The following is a 25,576-nucleotide window of genomic DNA, read 5'->3' as shown; positions in this document are numbered from 1 at the left end:
ATTATTTCTATTTGATAGGGTGAAAATGATTACAGTATTTCCTGCTCATAAAGCAGTATTCCAAGCATCTGATAACAATTCAATTTTCTACCGTGAGGTAAAAACATTACTGTTAATTGGTAATATTGCATTTGAGCTAGACAACCAGAATTACTAAAGTTCTCCTGAGTCTTTAATGACAGATACATACATTAGCATTGCCTTAAAACGTATTTATGCGTCTTTCTGAACAGTGTTCTGTTTTATTTTTCTCCAGTATATAAGTGGAGACCTTGGACCATAAAGTTCAACTTCGAACACTTCCACTTGAACAGTTGTGTGATCGTATACAAGTTACTTAAGGTTTCCGTGCCTCAGGTTTACCACGTGTAAAAGAAGAGTTAATAGTAGCAGTAGCTTCTTCAAAACGAGATTGTAAAGATTAAATGAGTTACAGTACGTACTAGGCTGAAAAGGTTAGAACAATGCTAAACCCATAGCGTGAGTTCTAAGGATTGCGTGTTATTATTATGGGGATGTCTTGCCTGCTGTAAGAGTTGTAATCCTCACATCTCTGACCATGCTTTCTTTCTCAATTCACAAAAGCAGCAGGGAAAGCAACCACCATATGTTTTTATTCTTACTGACATGTTTCAATGGGCCCCTCAGTATTAAAAACATGCCATTTGGCTGCTATAATCAACTTAAGAGAATTGGGATGTATTTTTTTTTTATTGGGATGCGTTTTTAGCATGTCATTAATCTTTCTGAAGGAACAGCTTCCTGTTGTGAAATTTTTCAATTTGTATTCTTAATGATTATTATTATAAATTGCAGTCATGTGTTAAATGTTACCAGTCTTTATTTAGAAGTTAAAGTGATATGCTCACTAATTCTCTGGTTTCACAATTTCCTGTCTCTGAAATATCATTCGTCTTTGGGTCTGTCCTCAGTTCACTGTTCTTACTGATGGTCATGGTGTAAGCCACCCACTGTTTCATGAAGACTCCCAATTTGATTTCCAGCCCTGAACTAACCTGGTGTTTCTGATTCATGTAGGTAGACTTCTTGTTGGCATTTCCACATGGATATTTCATTAGCAACTCAAATTTTCTGTCTAAAATACAAATAATACTGTTAACAGCCTGACCAACTTGAAAGATAAAGGACTTGGTTTTATTCACTCTCTGGATCTATGTTTACTTTGAATATATTCTCCTGTGAACCATTATTTTAAGTGAATTATCCTGAATGAGCTTAGGTAAAGGCAAGGTGGTGGAGACTATCAGACATCACCTAAGCCTCACTTTCAGGTGTGATTAGTTTTTCATATATGCACCTGACCCTCAGTAGTTTTAGGTTTTGTCATTATAGCATGTTACCAGCAGAGGGAGGTAGTTTCTTACAATTTTGTTATAATTGACAATGAGCCTTAACATAGGAATTCATACGGCATTCCTGGGACTAAATTTTCTAGGAGACTAGGAAGATAGATATCTTGGAGATCATCTGAGGATGTTACAAAGGAAATAGCTTTTGTTGCACCAAATGAGCAATCTGGAGGCCAGCCTTCACTAACCATATAGGCCTTGTGACCTTGGGCAAATGCCTCATTGCGTCTGTAGAATGACGGGATGGGACTAAATAAGTTCCAAAATTGAGGAAGTGGTGGAGGTGTCTTACTCAGGGGGAAAGCCCCTGAAATTGAGGCAGTGATAGAGACTCTAAAGCATGAGCTTCTTTTTCTTGTGAAATATGTTTGATATATCATTCATGTTTGGAACTCACAGATTTGCACTCAGAACAGCAGGCATCATCGATACACCATATAAAACACTCTGATATGTGATGAGAATAGAAGAGCAAAGCCCATAATGAGGAGTTTTTATCTGATGTATAAACTGAGGCTGTGTGGACAGTTGTTTTTAGAAATAAATGGTGCTTTACCCAGATAGCTTAGTTGGTTAGAGTATCGTCCTGATATGCCAAGGTTGCCTGGGTTCAATCTCCAGTCAGGTCAGGGCACTTACAATCAATTAATGAAGGTGTAAGTAAGCGCAACAACAAATCAAAGTTTCTCTATTTTTCTCTCCCCCCCTGCCCCCCGCTAAAAACAATAAATAATTTTTTTAAAGGAAGAAATGACAGCTTAAATATTTAAACGGCACATGCTGCCCATGTAGCTCAGTTGGTTGGAGTGTCCTCCTGTTGAGACAGGGTTGTGGGTGCAATCCTCCATCAGGGCACATACAAGAATCAACCAATGGATGCATAAAGGGGTAGAAAAACGCACTCTCTCACCAATAAAAAAAAATTTTTTTTTAAATGCAAGTGTCTTTGACCCAGCAATTGTATTTCCAGTAAATTTCCCTGTAGATACATTCGCTAATATGCATAGCAAAAGTACAAGGATATTCATTGCTACTTTGTTTATAATCACAAGAGAATAGAAACAAATGTCTATCATTAGAAGATTGGTGCAGCCCTGGCTGGTGTGGCTCAGCGGATTGAATAATGACCTGTGAACCAAAGGGTTACTGGTTCAATTCCCAGTCAGGGCACATGCCCAGGTTGCAGGCTACGTCTCCAGCTGGGGGCACGGTAGAGGCAACTGATTGAGGAACCGCTCACAAATCAATGTTTCTCTCCCTTTCTCCCTCCCTTCCCCTCTAAAAAATAAGTGAAAGATAAAAAAAGAATTTTGATGCAAATATATACATATATCTCCACTCAAAGGAATAGAACAAAACTTGCTAACAAAACTTAGATGGTTCTAAACATGCTGACATCAAATGACCTTGAAGGACTATAGTTAAAAGAGAAAAAAAAGCAAGGTACAGAGTAGTGTGTATAGTAGGCTCTTATATTAGGTTTATTTATATGTGTACATGGTGTGTCCAGAAACTACCCAGCCATGTCATATGAAAAATAGAGACATTTATTGAAGAAAATACAAGATACAAGAAAAATTGTACACAGGACAATGACGCCTCAGGTCCCTTTAAAGTAGGAACCTTGATACTTCCCACAGTTCTCCCAGCACCTCTTCCACTGTTCAAACCACTCTGCAAAATCCTTTGTTGGAATCGCCAACAGCTGCCCCATCATATTTTCCTGAATCTCATCACTGGTCTGAAGTCTCTTCCCTTTCAAAGGTGATTTTAATTTTGACAAAAGCCAGAAGTCACAGGGCACCAAATCTGGGCTGTAGGGAGGGCTGAATCCCCTGGAGATTTGGTTTCACAAAAAAACTCTTGCTCTAGACATGATGCATGAGTGAGCATGTTGTCAAGATGAAGCTGCCAGTCACCAGTTTTCCATACATTTTCGTCATACTGTACCTCTCAACCTACGAACAACATTGAGGTAGTACTCCTTATTAATTGTTTGGCCTGGAAGAGCGTACTCATAATGGACAACACCTTCCCAATCAAAAAACACTTTGCCGTACCTTCTTCAGGCATGAAGAGCTATGGAGAGCCAGGCTACTTCAATTGGGACAACAGGGCCTTTGTTTCCAGATCATAGTCATAGCCATAGACCCAGGATTAATCTCCGGTTATGATTTTCTTCAGGAAATCTGGCTCATTAATAGTGGTTTGAATCAAGTCATTAGCAGCAGCAGCACGATGTTCCTTCTGCTCTGGAGCGGAAGCTGCAGAACAAATTTTGCCACAATATACTTCATGCCAAGATCCTGACTCAAAATCTCGGACACAGTAGATTTTGGAATCCCCAGATCAGCTTCTAGTTCTCACACTGTTAGTCCCCAATCTTTGTTGATTGCAGCCGGTACACATTCAACATTCTCAGGTGTTCTGCTTGTTGCAGGCCTTCCAGAATGTGGATCACTTTCCACAGATTCTCAACCACCTTTGAAGTGTTTGTGCCGCACTTTTATTTGCGCTGCACTCACTGCATCGTCCCTGAAACTTTCTGAATCACCCGAATAGTTTCCACAGAGGAATATTCAAGCTTAACACAAAATCTGATAGATTTGTTGTTCTACTCGGTTATTTTGAATGCGACTGCCACACAGTACACATGCTCACTCAATGGCCTCTTCTGCCCCTGCCCTTGCCCCCACTGACTAGTACAGTGAAGTGGTCATTGTTCAGGCATGTGCATTCCAGTTCACTCTCCTCGGCTGCCAGGTGACATCGATGTCCTGCAAACCATTCTCGTTATATTAACAATGTCTGGAAAGATATCAGGAACTTGTAACTGGCTGAGGAAAGAAGTTTACCAGGTAGTCAGGGGACTACCAGGTAGGATGTACTTAATTTTTATTATACGTCCTTTTGTACTTTTTGAATGTTATTCTATATGCATAGCTTACTTATTCTAAATAAGTTCATAAATAAGAAATGAATTTCAGTAATTGATTATTGGGGTGGACTCTGGAGGAAAACTAACCTTTTGTTTACACTTACGAGAGAAGTGACAGCCACCCCTTTCGTTCTAGCCTCATCCGTTGTCTCCTCTTCTCCAATTATGTCCCAGTAGGCCTTCACCCTACAGAGAGATTATTGTAAAACATTATGTTAACACATCACATATCCTTCCTGCCCCCAAATTTCCACTACCTAGGAGGTAATATCCAGTTTTCCTACTGATATTCCAAACCACATATAAACTGACCTCAATCTTATCTCCTTCTGTTTGTCAGAAGCCACACTGTATAGAGTTCAAGAGCATAGACTTTGAAGTGAGACCACCTGGGTTCAAACCCAGCTGTGATCCAGGGTGGAGTTATTTAATCCCTGTGTGTCTCAGTTTTAGCATCCGCAAAATAAGCACAATAGTGGCATTTACTTAGCAGTGTTTGGCACATAAGAGTACATAATACACATTAAGTGTGACTATTGTTAATTTTGCTTTAATAACAGTACTTTTATGTTATCACAATTTATAATTTCGTATGGCTTAGTTACTTGTTTATTGTCTACCTCTTCCAGTAGACCATAGGTGTTCTTCATGAGGGAAGGGGTTTTGTTAGTTTTAGTTATCACATATCACATACAATACTATATATATCACATGGTTTGGCACATAGTAGATGCTAACTAAATAGTTGACTGACTGCCTCCTTAGTTGTCCAATTCCCAGTTCAGCCCTCACCAGTGTGGCTTAGTTGGTTGGGCATCATCCCACAAAAGGAAAACTGGCCAGCTGGATTTCCCAGCAGGCCACATGCCTAGGTGGGTTCAGGCCAAAGGAGAGGCAACCAATTGATGTTTCCCTCTCTTTCTCCCTCCCTTCCCTTCTGTCTAAAAATAAATAAATAAAATACTTTTAAAAATTTCCCAGTTCATGCATTCATTCATGAAATATTTAGTGAGCCCCTACTGTGTGCTAGATTGGGTGATAAAGTAGTGAACAAAGCAAACAAATCTCCCTGAGTCTTTGATCTAAGAGGTTCAGGGTGAAGTGGTTCTGTGTTTTAACCTGTTCTAACATGATCCAGCAGCTTGAAACCTAACTGGGATCAGAATCTCTAAGGAGCTTTAGAAAAAGTCTGAGGCAGGGTCTAAGATGGGCCCTGGAACCAACATTTTTACAAGGAAGCATTTAATATAGATGGTCCAGCATTTCTAACATTGGGTGGCGGGATTGATCGCAAGTTCTGTGACAATTTTTAAGCTTGGGACTTTTAATGACATGATTTTAATATATTTTTAAAGATTTGATTTATTTTTAGAGAGAGGGGAAGGGAAGGAGAGAGGGAGAGAAATATCAATGTGTGGTTGCCTCTTGCACGCCCCCAACTGGGTTCCTGGCCCGCAACCCAGGCATGTGCCCTGACTGGGAATCCAACTGGCGACTCTTTGGTTCGCAGTTTAGCACTCAATCCACTGAGCTACACCAGCCAGGGAAGTTTTAATATTTTTATGTTATAACTGCCAGGTTTTTCTCTTGCAGCGACATTTCCTAACAAAAAGACTTGAGTTTCTTAAATCAGTGTTGCTCATACTGAGATTCCATGAGTGTATTTCCAGGGGTCTCTGCATTATTCATGTTTCAGGAACACAGATTTAGTGATTTCTAAGGTGAGGATGGCTCAAGTCTGCTCAATTGTGCCCTCCCAATTTGAGAGGGGACTTGGGTTCTGATCCAGCCCCGTGTCCCAAGAGATATTCCTGAAGGTCCATTCTATCCCAGGGTGGTGGGCTAGCACCTCAAGATTCCTTTGGTTTTCCGTACAAGTAACGTATACTGAAATCCTTGATCTATCTCTGGCATTTCCTTTTACTTAGACCACATGCTGTCCCATTGGGTTCATGAAAGTTCTCACCTACCCACCAGATCGCTTCTTTGGAAGGGGATTTTGCTGGATCCCTTTGTCTGGCTTGGTGATAGTGATAGTGTAAATACAGGAGCTTGAGAACCAGATAAGCCAGAGTTCAAACTCTCCCCTGCCTCCTCGCCCCTAAGGTGTGTGGCCTTGGGAAAATGACTGGTACTTCTCTGTGCCTGTTTCCGCATCTGAAAAATTGAGCTAGTAACAAGTCACACAGTGGCTGTATAGCTAAGGGAGGCTTCCCTCCTTCAGGTAACATTCAAGAGCATCCATCTCCCATTTCCACAGTCCACACCTGTGCTCTTTGGGACCCTAGAGGGGCAAACGAGTTTATCCTGGCCGAACTTCTATCATAGTCTCAAGCCAGTTGCCCCAGGCACTGAGAAGGAGGGTGGATGCAGACGTGGGGTAGGCTCCGGAGACGTAAGGAAGAAGGGTGGGGAAACAATATTTGTCTCCACTCCAGCTGCGCTCCCCGAGGCGGATTCCACCCGGGACCACGCCCCTTCCCAAAAGGGCACCGCCCCCAGGTCGCCCTGCGCGGGTCCGCCGAGAAGACGTGCGCGCGCGTGCGTCCGCCACGCCGAGCCCTGGCGCATGCGCGCTCTGTGCTGTCTTCTCCCGGCCAGAGCAGCCCCGGCGGCGGCGTTTGAGTGGAGGAAGATGGCGGCTCCTGGCGACTTGGGGTCCGGCCAGCTGTGAGGGTCCCCGAGTGCGGCAAACGCTGCCTGAGGCGGATCGCCTCTGCACTGGCCCTGTCCTGGCTCCCTCACCGCTGTCTTCAGCGGAGCTAACCCGAGAGTGTGGCGCGGGCTGGGCCAGGTGAGGTCTCTCCCCATCCCGGGGCCGCGGCGGGGAGCTGGCGTCTCCTGCCCTTTATGCCCGGGGCCCGCAGCGGGCAGTGGGCGCCCCGGGTTCCGCGCAGGCCTTGCACCCCGTGCGGTGGTCGGTGCCGGCCGGACTGGAGACCTTGCTGTCGTCATTCTCGACCTCCCTAGGTTAGGCAAGGAGGAGAGCCCCTCTCCAGCCAGCCATTGGGATGGGAGTGAACCCGGCCCCTCTCTTCAAGCAGGGCGGTTCTCCTCCCCTCACTGGGGCCACGAAAGGGTGTGTGACGTGGGCAAGGATGGCTGTAGGGATGTCAGGTAGTCTTTCCCCGCCCCCGAATGTCTAACGTCTTGCGAGAGAAGCCGGAGGCCGGTGCCCAGTGCCCTACAAAACGGGCTGCGGCAAGGGGCCAGCATCTCTGAAGCTGCAGCTGCAAAGGGAAGATTTTGGAATTGACCTAAAAAATAAAACACAAGCAGCCTTTCCTACCCCTTAGCTTTTTGAGTGTTCCGCCAGCGAAGTGGGAACTGTGGATCTCCTTGGTTGAGACAGCAATCCACGTTGTGACTGTGGAAGCCTTCCGGTGAGAATTGTTTGTGTAAACGAGACGGTGAGAGGGTGGGAATGAACTTGTAAACGAAGAAAAAAAAATATCTTGATTGTGCAGAGTAACTTCGGTGCTAATGAAGTCCTCGTTCGTTTGAAACCTTTGGGTTGTTATGGTTCGAAATAGCCAATTGCTTTTGTCTGTCAAATCTCCCGCATTTTATTAGGAAAATCAAAGCCTTATTTCTTAATTGCGAAGCTTTTGGACTTTTCTATGGTAGGCTTCTGATTACTCTGGATGAAGATTCGGGCACATTACCAGTTGTCACTTGCTGGCTGGGACGTTGTACTATGCTCGTTCTTTTTTGGGAACTTTTTTGTTGTTCAAATGCTAATTTAGAAGCTGATTTAGTTTCTCTTACTAGGTAAGTAGGTTTGAAGTCTTGTGATCTTTCTGTTAAGAATTGATGGCTTCAGTTGGCATTGTGCTATGGGGAATTGTTGCCGTGATGGCTTTGGATCAGACACTTCAAATCCCTTTTGTAACTTAAATTTGTCTTGCATTGCTTAAGAATGATGACATCATGTGGGCTTGAAGGGGACAAGGAAAATTTGAGAGGAAATGCCACCATTAAATTTGAACACTGAAAATTTACTCTGTAGCTTTTTACAGTGAACAGTGATGCTCTGTGTCAAATTCCTAACTTTGACCATATTCATGTGTATAATCTGATTGGATGTCCTTTCACTTATATGTTGTCATTTTATACCCTGTAACTACTTTTGACAAGCCCAGTATAAACACATTACTCAGTCTACAGCGACCCACAGATATTTTGTCTATTTCAAAAACCTTTTAATTGTTAAAATGACAATTGTTTAGTTTAATATCTTATTCTAACCACTTTACCTTTTCTTAAAGCCATCTCTATAGAAATTTGTAGGGTTTTTTTTTTTTTTTTTAGTGCCTTTGTTAAGGATATAAACCTGAACCAACAAATTCTCTACGGTAGAAAATTGGAGAGCCGCTCTGTATTTCAATTTGCTAATAAAAAAGTCACAAATTAATGCAGTAAAACATCCTGGTGGTTTGACATTATGCTTCTTGGCATAATATGTTGCACTGTTGTGCTAAATCATCATCAGGTATTGATGCAACTTTATGATACACATGACATCATTCACTCCCCAGCATTTTGCCTTTTGCAATTCCTTACCTTCTCAGAGTCACAGAGGATCAGGAAAAATAGGTTAGAATGCTGCCTCTTCTTTTCTTTTTTTAAAAGATTTTATTTATTTTTAGAGAGAGGAGAAGGCAGGAAAAAAGAGAAGGAGAGAAACATGAATGTGTGGTTGCCTCTCGCACTCCCCCATCTGGGGACCTGGCCTGCAACCCAGGCATGTGCCCAGGCCTGGAATCGAGCTGGGCCACCCTTTGGGTTGAGCCACACCAGATAGGGCTAACAACTCTTTATAACACCAAAAGCCATTTTAATGGCCTTCCCACTTCACAAGATTCTTTTGTGGACCAAAAGAGGTAATGTTGTAAAACTGCTTTGTAAAATAAAAGGTAAATGTAAGATTGATTATTCAATAAATCAATGTTATGAAAACACCTGTCTAGGGCCATCTATGTGTTGGGCATTTTGGAAGGCAGGTACTAATGATTCTAGGACAAGACAGCTTTTGGTCTCAGGTTGCCTACAGTCTGACTGGGGTGTCAGACAAGGAAACCAGTTAAATACTGTATATTGTAGTGTAAGACGTGCCTGAATCCAGCCTGCCAGCGGTTCTCAGTGCCAGGATAGCTTTCCCAACCTTACCTATTCTGCAGAAAAATCTGCCTTTTGCGAGTGAATTGCTTTTTATAAGCACTTAAAAAACAGTTCTATCATGAGTTCTTTTCTTCTTTTATTCATTCACTGTCATGACACTTCCCACACAGTATGCCCCAGTTACGGTTTCTGCATTCTCAAAAATTCCAGAGTCTTGGGAGAACCTTTCTGAGGGTGAGTCATCCATAGGCACAGACAGCTAACACAAACATTGCAGCTGCAATTAAAATATCTCAGATTACTGAGTGGTGTGAACTTAGTGATGATGCTGTTGTTTTTGTTTTGTTTTATTATTTTTTAGAGATTTTATTTATTTATAGAGAGAGGGGAAGGGAGGGAAAAAGAGAGGGAGCAAAACATCGATGTGGGAGAGAAACATTGATCAGTTGCCTCTTGCACGCCCGCAACGGGGAACAGAACCTGCAACTCAGGCACGTGCTCTGACCAGAAAGGGCACCAGTGGCCCTTCGGTTTGCAGGAGGATCCCCAACCCACTGAGCCACACCAGTCAGGGCGGCACATATGATTTTAATTTGACCATGTTTTGTAATAATGTTTAGTTGTCACTCAGAATGTTGACTGTAAATGGGGATAAGTACTGTCTCTTTCCTCCCAGTAATAAATAAAATGAGAAAGTCCTTTTGCTTTTTGGGTGAAACTGACTGCTTAGGTCAGAACTATAGTAAACTATTTTATAGAATCTATGTGAATTGAGGTTGCTTAGTATCTCTGATAATGAACTTACGTGTCCCGTTACAAGTTCCTCATCTTAGTGTAGTGGTAGTTTTATAACTAATTTTCATGTTGTTGCTTACATTGCAGAAGTTCTATGAGCTTTTGGATTAAATGGAATCTTTAAGGGGTGCAGTATTAACATGTACAATCTGTGTCTTAACTGAAAAGGAATGCTTCAAGGTTGTGGTTGACAGAAAAGTGAAGACAATTGTGTTTGTTCATTTTCTATAGTATGATAGGTTGTTAATATGTGAAGGATGTGACCTACAGACAAGTAATTTAAAAACTGCCCAGTATCATGCTCATAATACAGCTTATTTTTTAGTTGTTTCTTGTGATGTTCTTCTAAATGTCTTGTAAAATTATGACTGCAATTTAATTTTGCCTTTCCTTACTCATGCATCTGTTGGAAAGCACATTTGCATTTGATTCTGACTTTCCTGTATTAAATTTCTATTTTTTAATTTTAAAGTTTTCTTCCAAGTTTGTTTTTATTATTTTCCAGTGTTGCTGGTCTGTGTTTTGCTTCAAAGGTAGAAGTCTTGTGGTACTTCGATGCCTGTTTATTTTTATAAACCTGATAAATCTGTAGATGTTATTATATAAAGCAAGAGTTACTTGAAAAATTTTATTACTGTGGCCCTGGCTGGGTAGCTCAATTAATTATAGTGTCGTTCCAATACTTCAGAGTTGTGGGTTTGATACCCGTTCAGCGCACATTCAAGAGTCAACCAATGAACACATAACCAGGTGGAACAAAAAATCGATGTCTGCCTGTCTCTGTTTCTCTTCCTCTTTCCTTCCCCCTCTCTAAAATCAATAAATATAAATAAAAAATGATTTTATTACTCTGGACAGTAACTTATTTTGTCTTTTGGTAATACATAGATTTGAGGTAGTTCATTTAAATCTATAATGGCAAGCAAGTTTTAGTTTTAGCTAATAATATTCCCTTAGAATATTTAATATTTAGGATACTTTTTATTTCAGCTACTTTAAGGAATCCACTAGTATGGCATAATACTTCTCCAAATTTATGTTTCCTTTATTATTTTCATTTTAAGTGTTTAATTTGCATTGTGATTTGGAGAATAAGGATTTTTTTTCCAGAATGAACCTCTTAGTGCATTGTTTGAAAAGACTGGTGTTAATTATGAATTCATCAGTGTAGTTTTACTGAATGTTGTCAGATGGAAGTCAAAAAAAAATGGAATTTATCCTTTTATTTCAATATTTTTTCTTAAAGCTTTTTTTTTTTTTTTCTTAGTAGTCTTGCTGTCTCTTGCCAAAAAGCAACATTGTCTTGTCTTGTCTAGGGATCAAGCACTATTGTGTTTGCAGGACTGCTTTCTTAGCTTTTGCTTTGAGATATTTAATAATATCTTTTCAATTAAATCCTTTGGTCTAGTCAAGATCAAGCAAGCTGCTCTCTTCCTTATTGGTGAATCTGAAGTTTTACATTCCTGCTCTGGCAGGGTAGCTCAGTTGGTCAGAGCATCGTCCTGCTATGGCAAGGTTGAAGATTCGATCCCCACCCAGTCAGGGCACATATAAGTCAACCAATGAGTGCATAAATAAGTGGACCAACAAATCGATGTTTTTTTCCTCTCTCAAATTAATAAAACTTTTTTTAAAATAAAGTTTTATGTTCCTGTGGGTTCTTCAAATTTTAATTTGTCTTTCTTCCTCACCTCTCCCCTTTTTCTTAGTAAATGCAGTTCTGTCTTTCAAAAATGTGTTTAATAAATAGAGCTGCATAATGACAGGTGGGCTAGAATTTCACATTTTATTTAAGTTAAAAGTAACTGAATAGTAATGAAATCGTGAGGGCATTATGCTGGGTGAAATAAGCCAGACACAAAAGGACAAATATTGTATAATTACACTTACATGAGGTACCTAGAGTAGTCCAGTTCATAGAAACAGGAAGTAGAATGGTACTTGCCAGGGGACAGGAGGGAAAGGACTTCGTATTTAATGGGGATGGCGTTTCAGCTTGGGGTGATGACAAAGTTCTCGACTTGGTTGGTAGCGATGGTTGCACAACAATATGAATGTATTTAATGCCACTGAACTGCATACTTAAAAAATGATTAAAATGGCAAACTTTATGTATATGTTACCACAATTTTTAATAAAGGTAACTCAGTGGTTTACATATTCTCTGTGAGCTGGCTTGATGACCATATATTTTAATACAGTAATTAAAATAGGCTTTGGCTCCAGGTAAACCCAGGCTCATACCCTAGTTCTGCTACTTTCCTTGATTATGGTCCTTAGCTTCTCTAAGTTTTAGTTTTTTAATCTGTAAAATAAGGATACCGGTGTCTTTATTGTGGGAAAATTAAATATGGAAGTGCGTGTGAACTTCTTAGCACATTGCCCAGCCCATAGTAAATACTCAAATCTTAAACATTATTATTATATTGTTTTATGGAACATTAAAACTGGGACAAGGGGGACTCATTTCCTAGCTTCTTTATGGTGTAGTCCCAGTGGCACACCTGCCCTGCCGCAGGAGTACATGTTTTCCTTTTCTTCCTGTGCTCTTTCTGTCCCTGACCGGAGGATTGGGCTTTTTCATGGCTTCATTTGACATCATTGCTCTGATGTCTCTTAAATCCATCTAATGTGATCTTTTATGCTTCTTGATTTCCCAGAGAGATTAATAGAGCGTATCTTCTAATTCAGCTTCCCAAGTATTCACAACTGAGTCCATTATTTCATCTCTCTTCCCTTAAGATTAAAAACCTGCATCAACCAAGTTCCCTTCTTAATATTCCCATTTCTGTTGCTAGAATAATTTTATTCTGGTCTAATAGACCATAAAACTGGGAATCATTTTTTTACACAGTTTCATCTGCCATGTGGTTCTGTATTATCTTTCTCAGTATCCCTCACATTTCCCTGTTCCTTATTGTATTTGCTGCCATGATTCTAGACCAGGGTTTTATGAGCTGAAGGCAGACTAAATTAGTGTTACAGTTCTTAGCTGGTTTTGTTGCCAGTGCTCTGCCATTTGCTAGTGGTGTGATCTCAGTCTCCATCTTCAAAATGCAAATTACAATTCCTATCTCATGACATATGTGTAAAATATTTAACTAAAGGCCTGGCACGTGGCAAACACTCAGTAAACAGTAGCTACTGTTATTTGAGTTTTTCTCCTTGGTAATCCTTGGAAATGATTAAGATTGATGTGACAGTTTGTGACAGACCAGTCTTAAAGAATGGCTATCTGAATGGTTTCTCCTCTGGTTAAGAACTTACGGTAGGTAACTCATTATTGCCTATCTCCCCTGTATCTTTGAAGGTTTCCATATGGCTCTCATTGTACATTTCCAGCCTTATTTTCCATGACACCCGTCATGCAGTATGCTCCAGCCAGGATAGTTTCACTGCCTCCCGTATGTATCATGTTCATTTGTACAAACTGGAACATTTTATCTTCCTAGATAGGAGGCAATTATTTTTTTAATTTAACTACTCTATCCAGTTCTGTGGAGCATCTCCTGTATGCTCTACCATTTAACCACTGTTGCCCTAGCACAATTATATTAAATTTTATATCCTAGAAGAAGATTAGTGTGCTAATTAATTCCTGCTAAAGAGCTTTAAACGGATATATCATGCAGTGTAATTCACATGTAATATTTTTAGTGCCTTATAGGCACATTTAGTGCTTACATACTAGGCATTCAAACATTCATTCACCATGTATAGCAGATCCTTGACATTTTGTCCAATGTCGTTCTCTTATATTGTTTTTTAAAAATATATTTTATTGAATATGCTTTTACAGTTGTCCTAATTATTCCCCCTTTGCCCCTCTCCGCCTGGTACCCCCCCTTCCCTCCAGCAATAACCACCCCTTAGTTCATGTCCATGGGTCGTGCATATAAGTTATTTGGCTTCTCCATTTCCTATACTATTCTTAAACATCCCCCTGTCTATTTTGTACCTACCAATTATGCTTCTTAATTCCTGTTCCTTTCCCCCATTCTCCCCCTTCCCCCTCCACCGTCCCAGCTGATAACCCTCCAAATGATCTCCATACCTATGATTCTGTTCCTATTCTGGTTGCTTGCTTAGTTTGTTTTTTTAGATTCAGTTGTTGACAGTTGTGAGTTTGTTGCTATTTTAATGTCCATAGTTTTAATTTTCTTTTTCTTAAATAAGTTCCTTTAACATTTTATATAATAATGGGTTGGTGATGGTGAATTCCTTTAGGTTTACCTGGTCTGGGAAGCACTTCATCTGCCCTTCCATTCTAAATGATAGCTTTGCTGGATAGAGTAATCTTGGTTGTAGGTCCTTGCTTTTCATCTCATTGAATACTTCTTGCCAGTCCCTTCTTACCCACAAAGTCTCTTTTGAGAAATCAGCTGAGAGTCTTATGGGAACTCCTTTGTAGGTAACTCTCTGCTTTTCTTGTGCTGCTTTTATGATTCTCTCTTTAGTCTTGGCTGGTATGGCTCAGTGGATTGAGTGCTGACCTGCAAACTGGAAGGTCGCTGCTTCAAATTCCAGTCCGGGCACATGCTTGGGTTGCAGGCCAGGTTCCCAGTTGGGGATGTGTGAGAGGCAACCAATCGATGCTTCTCTCCCTCCCTTTTCTCCCCCGCTTCCCCTCTTGAAACAAACAAACAAACAAAAGATTCTCTCTTTAACTTTTGGCATTTTAAGTGTGATGTGTCTTGGTGTGATGTTTGGGTCCAGCTTACTTGGGACCCTGTGTGCTTTGTACTTGTATGTCCATTTCCTTTGCCAAATTAGGGAAGTTTTCTTTTGTTATTTTTTCAAATACGTTTTCAATTTCTTGCTTTTTCTTTTCTTCTTCTGACATCCCTATGATTGGGATTTTGGCATATTTGGAGATGTCCCAGAGGCTTCTTATACTATTCTCAATTTTTTTTTTTTTTAATTCTTGTTTCTTCTTGCTGTTCTGGTTGAATGCTTATCTTTTCCTTATGTTCCAAATCATTCACTTGAATCCTGGCTTCCTCTCCTCCGTTGTTGGTGTGCTGTAGATTTTTCTTTTATTTCATTTAGTGTAACCTTTATTTCTTCCTGAGTCTTTTTTATGTTTTGCCGTACTCAGTGAGTTCTTCGAGTATCCTGATCACCAGACTCTTGAACTCTGCATCTGATAGGTTAGTTGTGTCTGTTTCGTTTAGTTCTTTTTCTGGGGTTTTGTTCTCTTTCTTTTGGGCCATATTTCTTTGTCTCCTCAGTTTGGCAGCCTCCCTGTGTTTGTTTCTGTGTATTAGGTAGTGTTGTTTTGACTTCCTGTCTTAGTAGTGTGGCCTAGTGTAGAAAAGGCATCTGTAAATTGTGTGGGGCAGAGCCTTAGGTAATGGCCAGGGCGGGGCCCCCTGCTCCACTGCTTTGTGGCTGTGGCTCTGTGTGGGAGAAGGGCTCGGAGAGGGGACAGTGCTGCTGCCTGGCTTCTGGAGGTTTGCCCGGCACTTGTTCCATCTCTAGTCACTTCACTTACTCCCTGTGTGCAGGTGGTGCCCTTCCAACTGGTGCCCTGGTGCTGAATCCCAGTGGGGTGGGTTTGCAAACATTCTGAGACCACATGGGCCCTCTAAGTGGAGTCTCCTGAAAATTCAGCAGTTTCTTCCGCTGCCTCACCCTCCACTGGTTTTTACAGCTGAAGGTTATGGGGATTTATCTTCCTGTCACTGGACCCTGGGCTGTGATCTGGCCTGGGGCTGGGATCACTTGCTCCCAAGGTATCCCTCCCAATTTTTCTCCACCACACGTGAATGTGGGACTGCCTGTTCCTCGGCCTCTTCACACCACGTCGCATCACCTCATCTCCTCATCTGGGTGTTATTTGTTTTGAGGTTAATTGTAATTCTCTCTGTGGTTGCCCGGGGAGACAAAACTTGCCTGCCTATGCCTCCATCTTGACCGGAAGTGCGTTTCCTTATATTGTTGATGAGATGCCATAGGAACTTCACTTTTGTTTATGTCAGTTATCCTGTAGTAAGATTGGTTTTGTATATGTTGTTTTGCTTCAAGTCACAGAACCAATCGAGAACATTAAGTGAGCTTGATTCTTACAGGTTTATGTTCCTCACGAGCTTTCTCCCATCTAAGTATTAACCAGGCCCGACCCTGCTTAGCTTCCAAGATCAGACGAGATGGGGTGCGTTCAGGGTGGTATGGCTGTAGACCCTCGTGAGCTTTCTGAAGCATTACTTGATACCAACTGTCTGTTGAAATTGGGTTTTTTTTGCCTTTTTGTTTCATTTGTTCATTTATTCAACAAACATTTATTGAATGCTACCATTGTGTGCTAGGCATGCATGGACAGTGGACAAAAATAGGCAAGGTCTTTAATTTCCTGTATCTTAGTTTGAGATTGGAGAAAGCAGTTAATGAATGAACAAAAGTTCAGATAGCTACTACGAAGAAAATAAATCAAGGTGTGATAATGATATGGGGCAGAAAGGGAAGGCTAATCATAGTCATGCAATTTAACAATGGGGATACATTCTGAGAAATTCATTGTTAGGTTCTTTTGTTGTTGTACAAACGTTGTAGAGTGTTCTTACACAAATCTAGGTGATAAAGCCTACTGCACACCGAGACTGCACACCGACGCGGTATACTATCACGTCATATATGCAGTCTGTCCTTGACAGAAACGTCATTATGCAACACGTGACTATAAGTGGGATCGCTGGTTTAGAGGAGGCCTCAGTGAGAAGGTGATGTTCATGCTGAAAGACACAAGTAGGATGTTTCATGCTGTTTGGGGGACAGAAGGAATAGGAAGTGCAAAGGACTGAAAAGTAGGAACCAAGAGTCAGTCATGATCCCCAAATTGCAATTGACTGTTATTTAGATTTTGCTTCTTAATCTAACAGTTTTCCTCCCCCTTTTTTACTTTTCCTCAGTGACACTGCCTGTTTGAAGAGACAAGTCTGGTTCTGTCGTAGACTTTTTGACATTCATTTGTCTCAGTGTTTCCTTGTGTTGTTTAACTCCTTCTTTATCCCCTTTTAAGACAAACTAAAGGCTTGATTGTGTTTGTATTTGCAATCCTTTGTGACACTGTGTACTCATATCACTTAATGTCAGATTTTTCCATTAATTTGATGACTTGGTTAACATTAAAGTCTTAGATCTTTCATTATAAAGATTTCCCTTTACAATTATCAAATAATTTGTGGGGTGGCAGTTTAACACAATGCAGTTACTCAATTTCTTAACCATATTTTACCTGTTGGTTTTAGCATCCATTAATGATCTTTGCCTGAATCAGGTGTTTTATTGGAGTTTGTAAAAGAATGAGGATGATGATTATTCCTTCCACGTTTACTAGCTAGCAAGATAGCATCAATTGAGAATGAGCTATTTATTAACAGTCTCCCCTAATATGGCAGGGTGTTTTAATTCTATTTTTCTTTTCTTTTTTAAAAGATTTAATTTTAATTTAAATTTTATTTTATTATAATAAATCCAGCCATGTGCCCTGACCAAGGATCAGACCTGTGACCGTTTGCTTTGTGGGATGATGCCCAACCAACTAAGCTACACTGGTCAGGGCTAATCCTGCTTTTCATTGTAAATTTTCTTAGTAAAGAATTGATTGCTGCAGTGGGAGCAAATGTGTTTCTTTGTTATTTTCTGTATCACTGTAGACACATGAATTTTTATTTATTCATTATTTTACACATAGTTACAGCCATTAGTCTTTTTGACACTGATCCTTGGCCAGTATAAGTCTCTTCTTCAAGCTGGTGGTGTGTCCTTTTGGCATGCCCCCATTTGGTGTTTAGGTTGTTTTCTGTCACAAGGTATCTCAGGTTAACCTTGTACTCTCACCATCCTTGACCTGAAATCAGTCATTTTTCTAGGAAGACCTGTTTTGTTTCTTTGTTTTACAGAGAATGCCATTAGAAACCAAACTCATTGCTGCTAGGTCTTCATTATTTATAGGTCCTTTGAACAGGCAGAGCTAGAAAATACATGTGTGTTTTGAAATCAAAACTTCACATCGATCTTTCCAATTTAATTCGAATGATTTACAGGATTTTTTCTTTAGATTTTATATTTGTCTCTTTTTTTTAAACTGGAAATCTTGGTTTTTAGTACTGTTCACATTTATTTCCTTTATCCTGCAGTATATATAAGAAGTTTTAAAGATATAGTATGTGTATTACTAATAACAAAATTACTGAGGCAAATTTAAGATTTCTTTGTGATTCCTTTTTTAAAAAGGTTTATTTTTTTTAGAGAGAGGGAAAGGGAGGGAGGGGGAGAGAGAGAGAGAGAGAGAGACGTTGATAAGTTGTCTCTCACATGCCCCCAACTGGGGACCTGGCCCGGAACCCAGGACTGTGCCCTGACTGGGAATTGAACCGGTGACCTTTGGGTTCTCAGGCCGGCATTCAATCCATTGAGACACCAGCCAGGGCTGTGATTCTTTTTATGCTTAGAATGTTCTGTCTGCCAGGATCTAATAAAAAAATGGAAAACTTACTAGATATTTCAAATAGAGAAGATTTAATATAGGGAGTTGGTTATATATCTATTGTAAGACTGAGAGAGCAGAGAAGAGTAGGGTAGGGTAACTTAGAGATTAGTAACTGTAGGGTGAAACTGTTACCTCAAAAGCTGGGGGGACAAAAGGGGTAGATGTTATTCCCAGAGCTGGTAAAGGATATGGAGGAGGGGTCACGACCGCAAGCGTTGCGTCCACTTGCAGAGCTGGGCCCATGAGGAGGAATTGCCGAGAACCGCATGGCTGGTGCTTGAACCGTCGTCCTTCTCCTAGTTATTAGTTTCTGGTTTATCCTTTCAGTGTTTCTTTTTGCAGAAATAAAGAAATATCTACATATACATTTTTCTCCTTTTTTATACAAAAGGTTGCCATATTACATACTGTTCAGGACCTCTCTTTTCACTTAGTGTATCTTGGAGATCATGCCATATTGGAACAGAGGCAGTCCTTAACCGTCTTAGTAGCTTTGTTTTGTGGGTGTGCTAGATATGTTCAGCTACTCTTCTTTTTTTTTTTTAACATCCTCAGTGGAGGACATTTTTTTCATTGCTTTTTAGCCAAGAGAAGGGGGAGAGAGAAACATTGATTGGTTGCCTCCCTTACATGCCTATACCAGGGATTGCACAGACCTAGGATTGCCCGGACCAGGAATAGTATGTGCCCGGGACCGAACCTGCAACCAGGTTTGCGCCCTGACCAAGAATTGAATGCGCAAGCTTTTGGTTACAGGAGGGTGCTCCAACCAGCTGAGCCAGGGCTAGTCACTTTTTGATGGACATTAGTAAGTAATCCTTTACTGCTGATCTTTCAAAAATAGATCTTGGTATCATATGTTAGAAGGAGCACTGCACTGAAAGACAAAATATAGAGGTTCTGTTTGCCATTAATTAGCTTTACAAACTTAAGGAGTTCACTTAAGTTTTCTGATCTCAGTTTCCTCATTTATAAAATAAGGTTTCAATTGTTTTATAATTTTAAAGACCTTTTGCTATAATATTTTATGTTTTTCTGGAAGTTTTATTGGCTCTATTTTAAAACTATTGTTCAGTAAAAAATGTAAGACATAAGAGAACTATAAATGAGAATGTAAGCTTAAGTTTTAGAAGTACCACTGAGGGTTTTCTGAACTTGCATCTTCTGTGGTGCTGCTTAAAAAAATTATGATTTCTGGACTCATCTCTATCTTCAGAAACAATCTCTAGGAAATATACCTACTAAGTGATTTTTTTTTTTATGATTAAGCTTGTGAAACAAAGATTTACTTCATGTGCATAAGCCACTTTTAGGTGTCCCAGGGATAGACAGTATCCAAGACATTTACTTTCCATGAATTTATTTGCTTTGACCGCCACCAGAAAACATGTAAGTGGAAATAAAGATATTCATTCCCTTATAGCATCTTGTCAGAATGTATTATGTTCTTTGTAGGGTATTTTTGTGTGTCATTGTGGAAGCTGGCTCCATATGCAAACAGATTGGATACCAGTATTGTGGGATTGCAGGGTACTTTGAATTCTGCCTTCTGAAACAACATTTTCATCATGCTTCTCATTTCTCACATTTAGTGAATTCCTTCCTGAAGACTTCAAAAGAAGACACTGGTCAGGGGAGTTAGATGTAAGATAGGTGTTTGCTACCATACTTTCAATGTGGGTAACAGTGACCAGCATCATTGCAGGGGAAAACACAGTAAAAGGAAGGACATTTTGAAGAATGAGCTAATGGGGGAAGGTCACAGCCTGTGTGCAAGATACCATGTAATGGAACGTGTTATGATTATTTTGTTGAGGACAATTTTAAATTAATTTCAGTGACTGATTTATACTATCTGTTTTTTAAAAATGGAGTCCTAGAACTAGGTTCAAATTCTGGTTCCTTTTCTTTTTACAAAGCTACATAATCATAGGCAAATTAATTTTTTACAATTAAATTAACTTTAAAAATTTACTTTTGGAGAGAAGGGAAGAGAAAGCATTGATTTTTTTTTGTTTCATTTATACATTTATTGGTTGATTCTTTTCTTTTTTTAAAAGATTTTATTTATTTATTTTTAGAGAGATGGGAAGGGAGGGAAAAGGAGAGGGAGAGATACATCAACGTGTGAGAGTTCGATCGTTACCTCTCTCGCGCCCCCAATCGGGAACCTGGCCTGCAAACCAGGCCTGTGCCCTGACTGGGAATCAAACTGATGACCTTTTGGTTTGTGGGACGATGCCCTACCAACTGAGCCACACAGGTCAGGGCCCGATTAAATCTTTTGATCCAGATGTGCACCATGAAGCTTAATCCTAAAGCAAAATAAAGGAGAAGGAAGGAGTAAGCTGTGGGAAACCAGCTAATGCTGTGTATTGAAGTGGTTAAGAGGTGATCTGGGCTTCAAGGGTGGCAGTAGGAGAAATTGGGAAGAAAGGTGAATGCAAGGGAAATTTGACAACTAATTATATGTGGGAGAAAAGAGAAAAGAAAATTAAAAGGTGACTCCTTGATTTGAGTCAGGTAGACTGGAGGATAAGGAGGTGGCTAGAAAATGTTCAATATCAATTTGTTATCACCTGCCCAGAAGGCAATTGAAAATACGGAACTGGGGAGATGTAGGTCAGGAGAATCGGGCCAAGAGATGAGTTGTAGTCATCCATCATTTATCATCCATCCGTCCATCCATCCATCCTTTTGGACAGATGTTTGAATCTGCCTTCTGCCAGGCACATCAGGTGAGCACAGTCTGTAACCTCAAGGATCTCACAATCTAGTGAGTCATTTTCTTAAGCAGTTATTTGAAACTACATGATTGCCTAAAGAAAAGATACAGCAGGGAAAGAGAAGGCAAAAATGGAATTTTAGGGACTGCCTTCACATTCAGTGAATGAAAAGATAAAAGAACCACACAATGAGGGGTCTGAGAGGTAGTAGAAACCCGGGGATATATATAGTCATGAAGAATTAAACTGAATTTGAGGAATCAAAATAGTGATAACAGATAAAGTTAGAAAGTTTCAGAAATTTGTTCCTTAACGTAAATTTAAGATTTGCTGTTTCACTTCAGTTTGTCTATAGGAGTGATTTCAGTGTGATCTTAAATTTCCTTTTCTCTTGTGCCATTTTTCATATTTTTTGATCCGTAACCGACTGAGATAGAATTACATTAGTGTGCTGATCAGCTGTGCTTTCAGCTTTGGATTTCTGCTGTTATCAGCCGAATTCCCACTTGGAATTTTTGTCCTTAGTTTTTACCTATAAATAAAATATTGTCTTCCTTCAATTTTAATTGGCCTGGCTCATAATACATTTCTTTTTTATTGTGGTAAAATATACATTACATAAAATTAACCATGTAGCCATTTTTAAGTGTCATTCAGTTGCATTAAGTATACAGTTGTTCCTTGGTATCCATAGGCATTTGGTTTTAGGACCCCTGAAGATATTAGAATCCAAAGATGCTCAAGTTCTTCATATAAAATGGTGTAAAATTTTCATATAACCTACTGTGTACTTTAAATCATCTGTAGATTATTTATCATACTTAATACAATGTAAATGCTGTGTAGGTAGTTGTTACACTGTATTGTTTAGGGAATAATGACAAGAAAAATGTCTGTACATGTTTAGTACAGAATCAACCACCCTAGGCCTAACGACATAGCCAGAACCTACTTTTTAAAAATATCTTTCATGTAGTTTGTTGAATTTGAGGCTATGGAAATCACAGATACAGAGAGCTGATTGTATTTACAATTTTATGTAAACAATAAATTTTAAAATTCCTGCAGCTTATTAAAAAACAAACCTCTTTCCTAACAATTCTTTCATCCTTCCCATATATAAATTTGATTATTTAATTTCACTATAATATTTAACTCATTTAATTTTGAAGTACCCAGTGGAGCAATTCAAGAATGACACTTCATTTTTGTAGTTTCTTAAAGAAATACAGTACACGTAAAACTAATAATATTGTATGTCAACTCTAATTGAAAAAAAAGTTTTTTTTTCAATATGTTTTATATTTTACAGAAAAATATTTTGGGGGGGGCAATAAAAAATTTTAACCTTTCAGCTAGCTATATCAAGTTTGTTCTTTTGTCATATTTGCTTCAGATTTTTTTAAAAAGGTTATAAGACAGTTGAAATCCTATGTGTTCCCCTTCTGATCTCAATTGCCTTTATTGCTTTCCAAAATAACCAAAATGGATTTGGTGTTTATCATTCCCAGGCATGTTTGTATATTTTACTATACTGTATATTAGTGTACATGTATTCATAACACTATATAATGATGGTGTTGTTATGCACATTGTTTACTTAATATAAATGACAGTCAATTTTTAACTGAGCAATATTGTGCAAATTGAATTCTGTTTTATGAAGTCATTTTTGTGAATGTTCCCCAGATGATTTGGTGAAGCGCGCCTTTACTAATGTACACAACTTTTTTTTATTAACGAGTTCCCTTATTTTTAAAGCCTAAAGTTAATGCAGCTAGCTTTAAGCTGAAAGTATGCATTTTGTGAAGTGTATATTTAATCAAATACACATTCCTTTATTTAATTAATGGGAGTGTATTTATTTGTCCTGCAACCAATTTTTGGATAACTACTGCTGCTAAACCAGCAGAGGGGGCTCAGCGGTGTAAAAACCTGCCAATGTCAATTCTGATTGGAAAACTTCTGAAAAATTAGTTCAGAATAGAAGTAGGATAAATAGAAAAGTCTTGGTGATTCTATCTTTACATGTAATTGACTACATCTTGATTATTATAAATCTGCTATATCTACTACTGCAAGTGATTGCTAATAATAAAATTATTTTGTAACATCTAAATCATAAGTCCCCCCCCTCCCACATTTGTGTCATTTTACATTTTTTTCTAAATCAGATTCTGGTAGGCAGCAAACATTTGGTGCAGTTGTCTTGTTTGGAATCTGAAGAATAATTTTTTCCTTCAATTCTTTTAAGTTTACAGATAACTCCTTGTTCTGGCCACAACACTATGTAAATAGGAAGTAGTAATGAAGGTAATTATGCTATCCTGCTGTTTTAGTTAAGTAGGCTTTTCTTTATAAAATTAAACACCTAGGAACATAACTCTAGGCTTCTCTCAGGTACTGTTGCATTTCATAAAAATTGATGTAAGTAGAACTTGCAGCTAAACTGATTGTGAAAGAAATTTTTCTTTGTATTAGGCTTTTTGAATTGGAATATTTTTTTAATTGGATCGTTGAAAATGTTTTACTTTAACCATAACTATGAGTCATTTTGGAGTGAAATAAGAGAGAAGAATACTTTTTCTCTGCTAATGTAATATAAGCAGATGAGCATTAGTACAAATAAAATGGCTAGGTTTAGTTACTTTATTGCTAAGTATAGTTTCTACACTAATTCTTTGTAAAGGATTATAATTAGAAGGTTGTCTGTTTTTGGACATTGAAAGAAAATATTTTTATATATATATACAAAGTATTCTACTCTTCTCAGAAGGCAGAAATAGGAATATTTATTTGTATGAAGTAACAGTAACAAGCTCTATTAAAATGCATCTAGAAACTTTAAAAACATTTGGAAATCAAGAAATATATACTTTATTTACATGATGAAAAATAGTTTCAGTTACTTTTAGAGATAACAGCATGAGATTTTTAATAGTGGGATGATTACTTCACATTAAAAAGATATAGAATATATATACATATATATTATTTCTTCGAGTATGCCTTTTATGTGCAAAGACACACAAGGATTATGCTTATTGGAAACCAAGATCAAGTGAAGCAGGTCCTGCGAGAGACTATTTAGTCTCCCCTGTAGGAGGTGGCACTGCTTTCAGTGGAAATTTCTTTGCTAGGCTTAGAACTGTTGGTATAAGTGATTGTAAAGTAAGACGCTTTCTTTGAAGAATTGTTGCCTTTCTTTGTAATAATATAGGGCACACTTTTGCTAACCATTTTGACAGAAATGAGTATGTTTACGTTTTTTGAGCTGATTAAAAACATTGGTTCACCTAATTTGTTTATATGTTCCTTTGCTTTTGTCAAAGGAAACTGATTAGTAAACACACCTTCGGGTATAAAAATTGATATATATGGTAAAACAAATTTATTTTCACTACTGGCTTGTTTAAAATGTTTTACTTTAAGCATAATTTCTGCAAATAGAAATGTAAAGGAAAGTACAAAAACCATTTGAGTATTTATTATATGCCTTACAGTTTTCCAAGAGTATACATGTATTAAAGCATTTAATCCTCATACTATCTCCATGAGATTGGTACAGTATTATTTTTACCCACATCTTTTTTTAAAAGAGATGGTTACACTTTTTTTTTTTTTTTAATTCTATTTATTCATTTTTAGAGAGAGGGGAAGGGAGGGAGGGAGAAAGAGGAGAGAGCCCTGGCTGGATTGAGTGCCAGCCTGCTAACTGAGAGGGTCTGTGGTTCAATTCCTGGTTGGTACGCATGCCTGGGTTGTGGGCCAGGTCCCTGGCTGGGAGTGTGTGGGAGGCAACCGATTGTTGTGTCTCTTGCACATTGGTGTTTCCCTCTACTTCTCCCTCCCTTCCTCTCTCTCTGAAAGTAAATAAAATGTTTTAAAAAAGAGAGAGAGAGAAACATAGATGTGAGAGAGAAATATCAGCTGGTTGCCTGGCCCACAACCCAGGCATGTGCCCTGACTGGGGACTGAACTGCTGACATTTCGGTTTGCAGGCCAGCACTCAATCCACTGAGCCACACCAACCAGGGCTATTACCCATATCTTAAGGAAAGGACGTTAAGGCTTTTTAAAAAACTCTTAAGAACTTAAGATTTTTAATATATTTTTTCAGGCATTCGTGATTCTA

General features: G+C 39.1%; 1 protein-coding gene across 2 annotated transcripts in view; it reads left to right on the top strand.

Moving 5' to 3' along the window:
* Positions 1-6,904: 6,904 nt before the first annotated feature.
* FBXO42 (F-box protein 42) overlaps positions 6,905-25,576 on the top strand; it is a 77,222-nt gene continuing 58,550 nt past the window's right edge. The window contains exon 1 of one of the 2 annotated variants that reach the window (XM_090268667.1): positions 6,905-7,102. The gene's annotated coding sequence lies outside the window, so the exon portion shown is untranslated. The other variant, XM_090268668.1, reaches the window with a different exon arrangement.

Source organism: Furipterus horrens, unplaced genomic scaffold (genome assembly GCF_987537825.1).
Source record: "Furipterus horrens unplaced genomic scaffold, mFurHor1.1.pri manual_scaffold_3, whole genome shotgun sequence".
Classification (NCBI taxonomy): Eukaryota; Metazoa; Chordata; class Mammalia; order Chiroptera; family Furipteridae; genus Furipterus; species Furipterus horrens.
The sequence above is the reverse complement of the archived record's forward strand: the minus strand, read 5'-3'. Positions and strand labels throughout refer to the sequence as shown.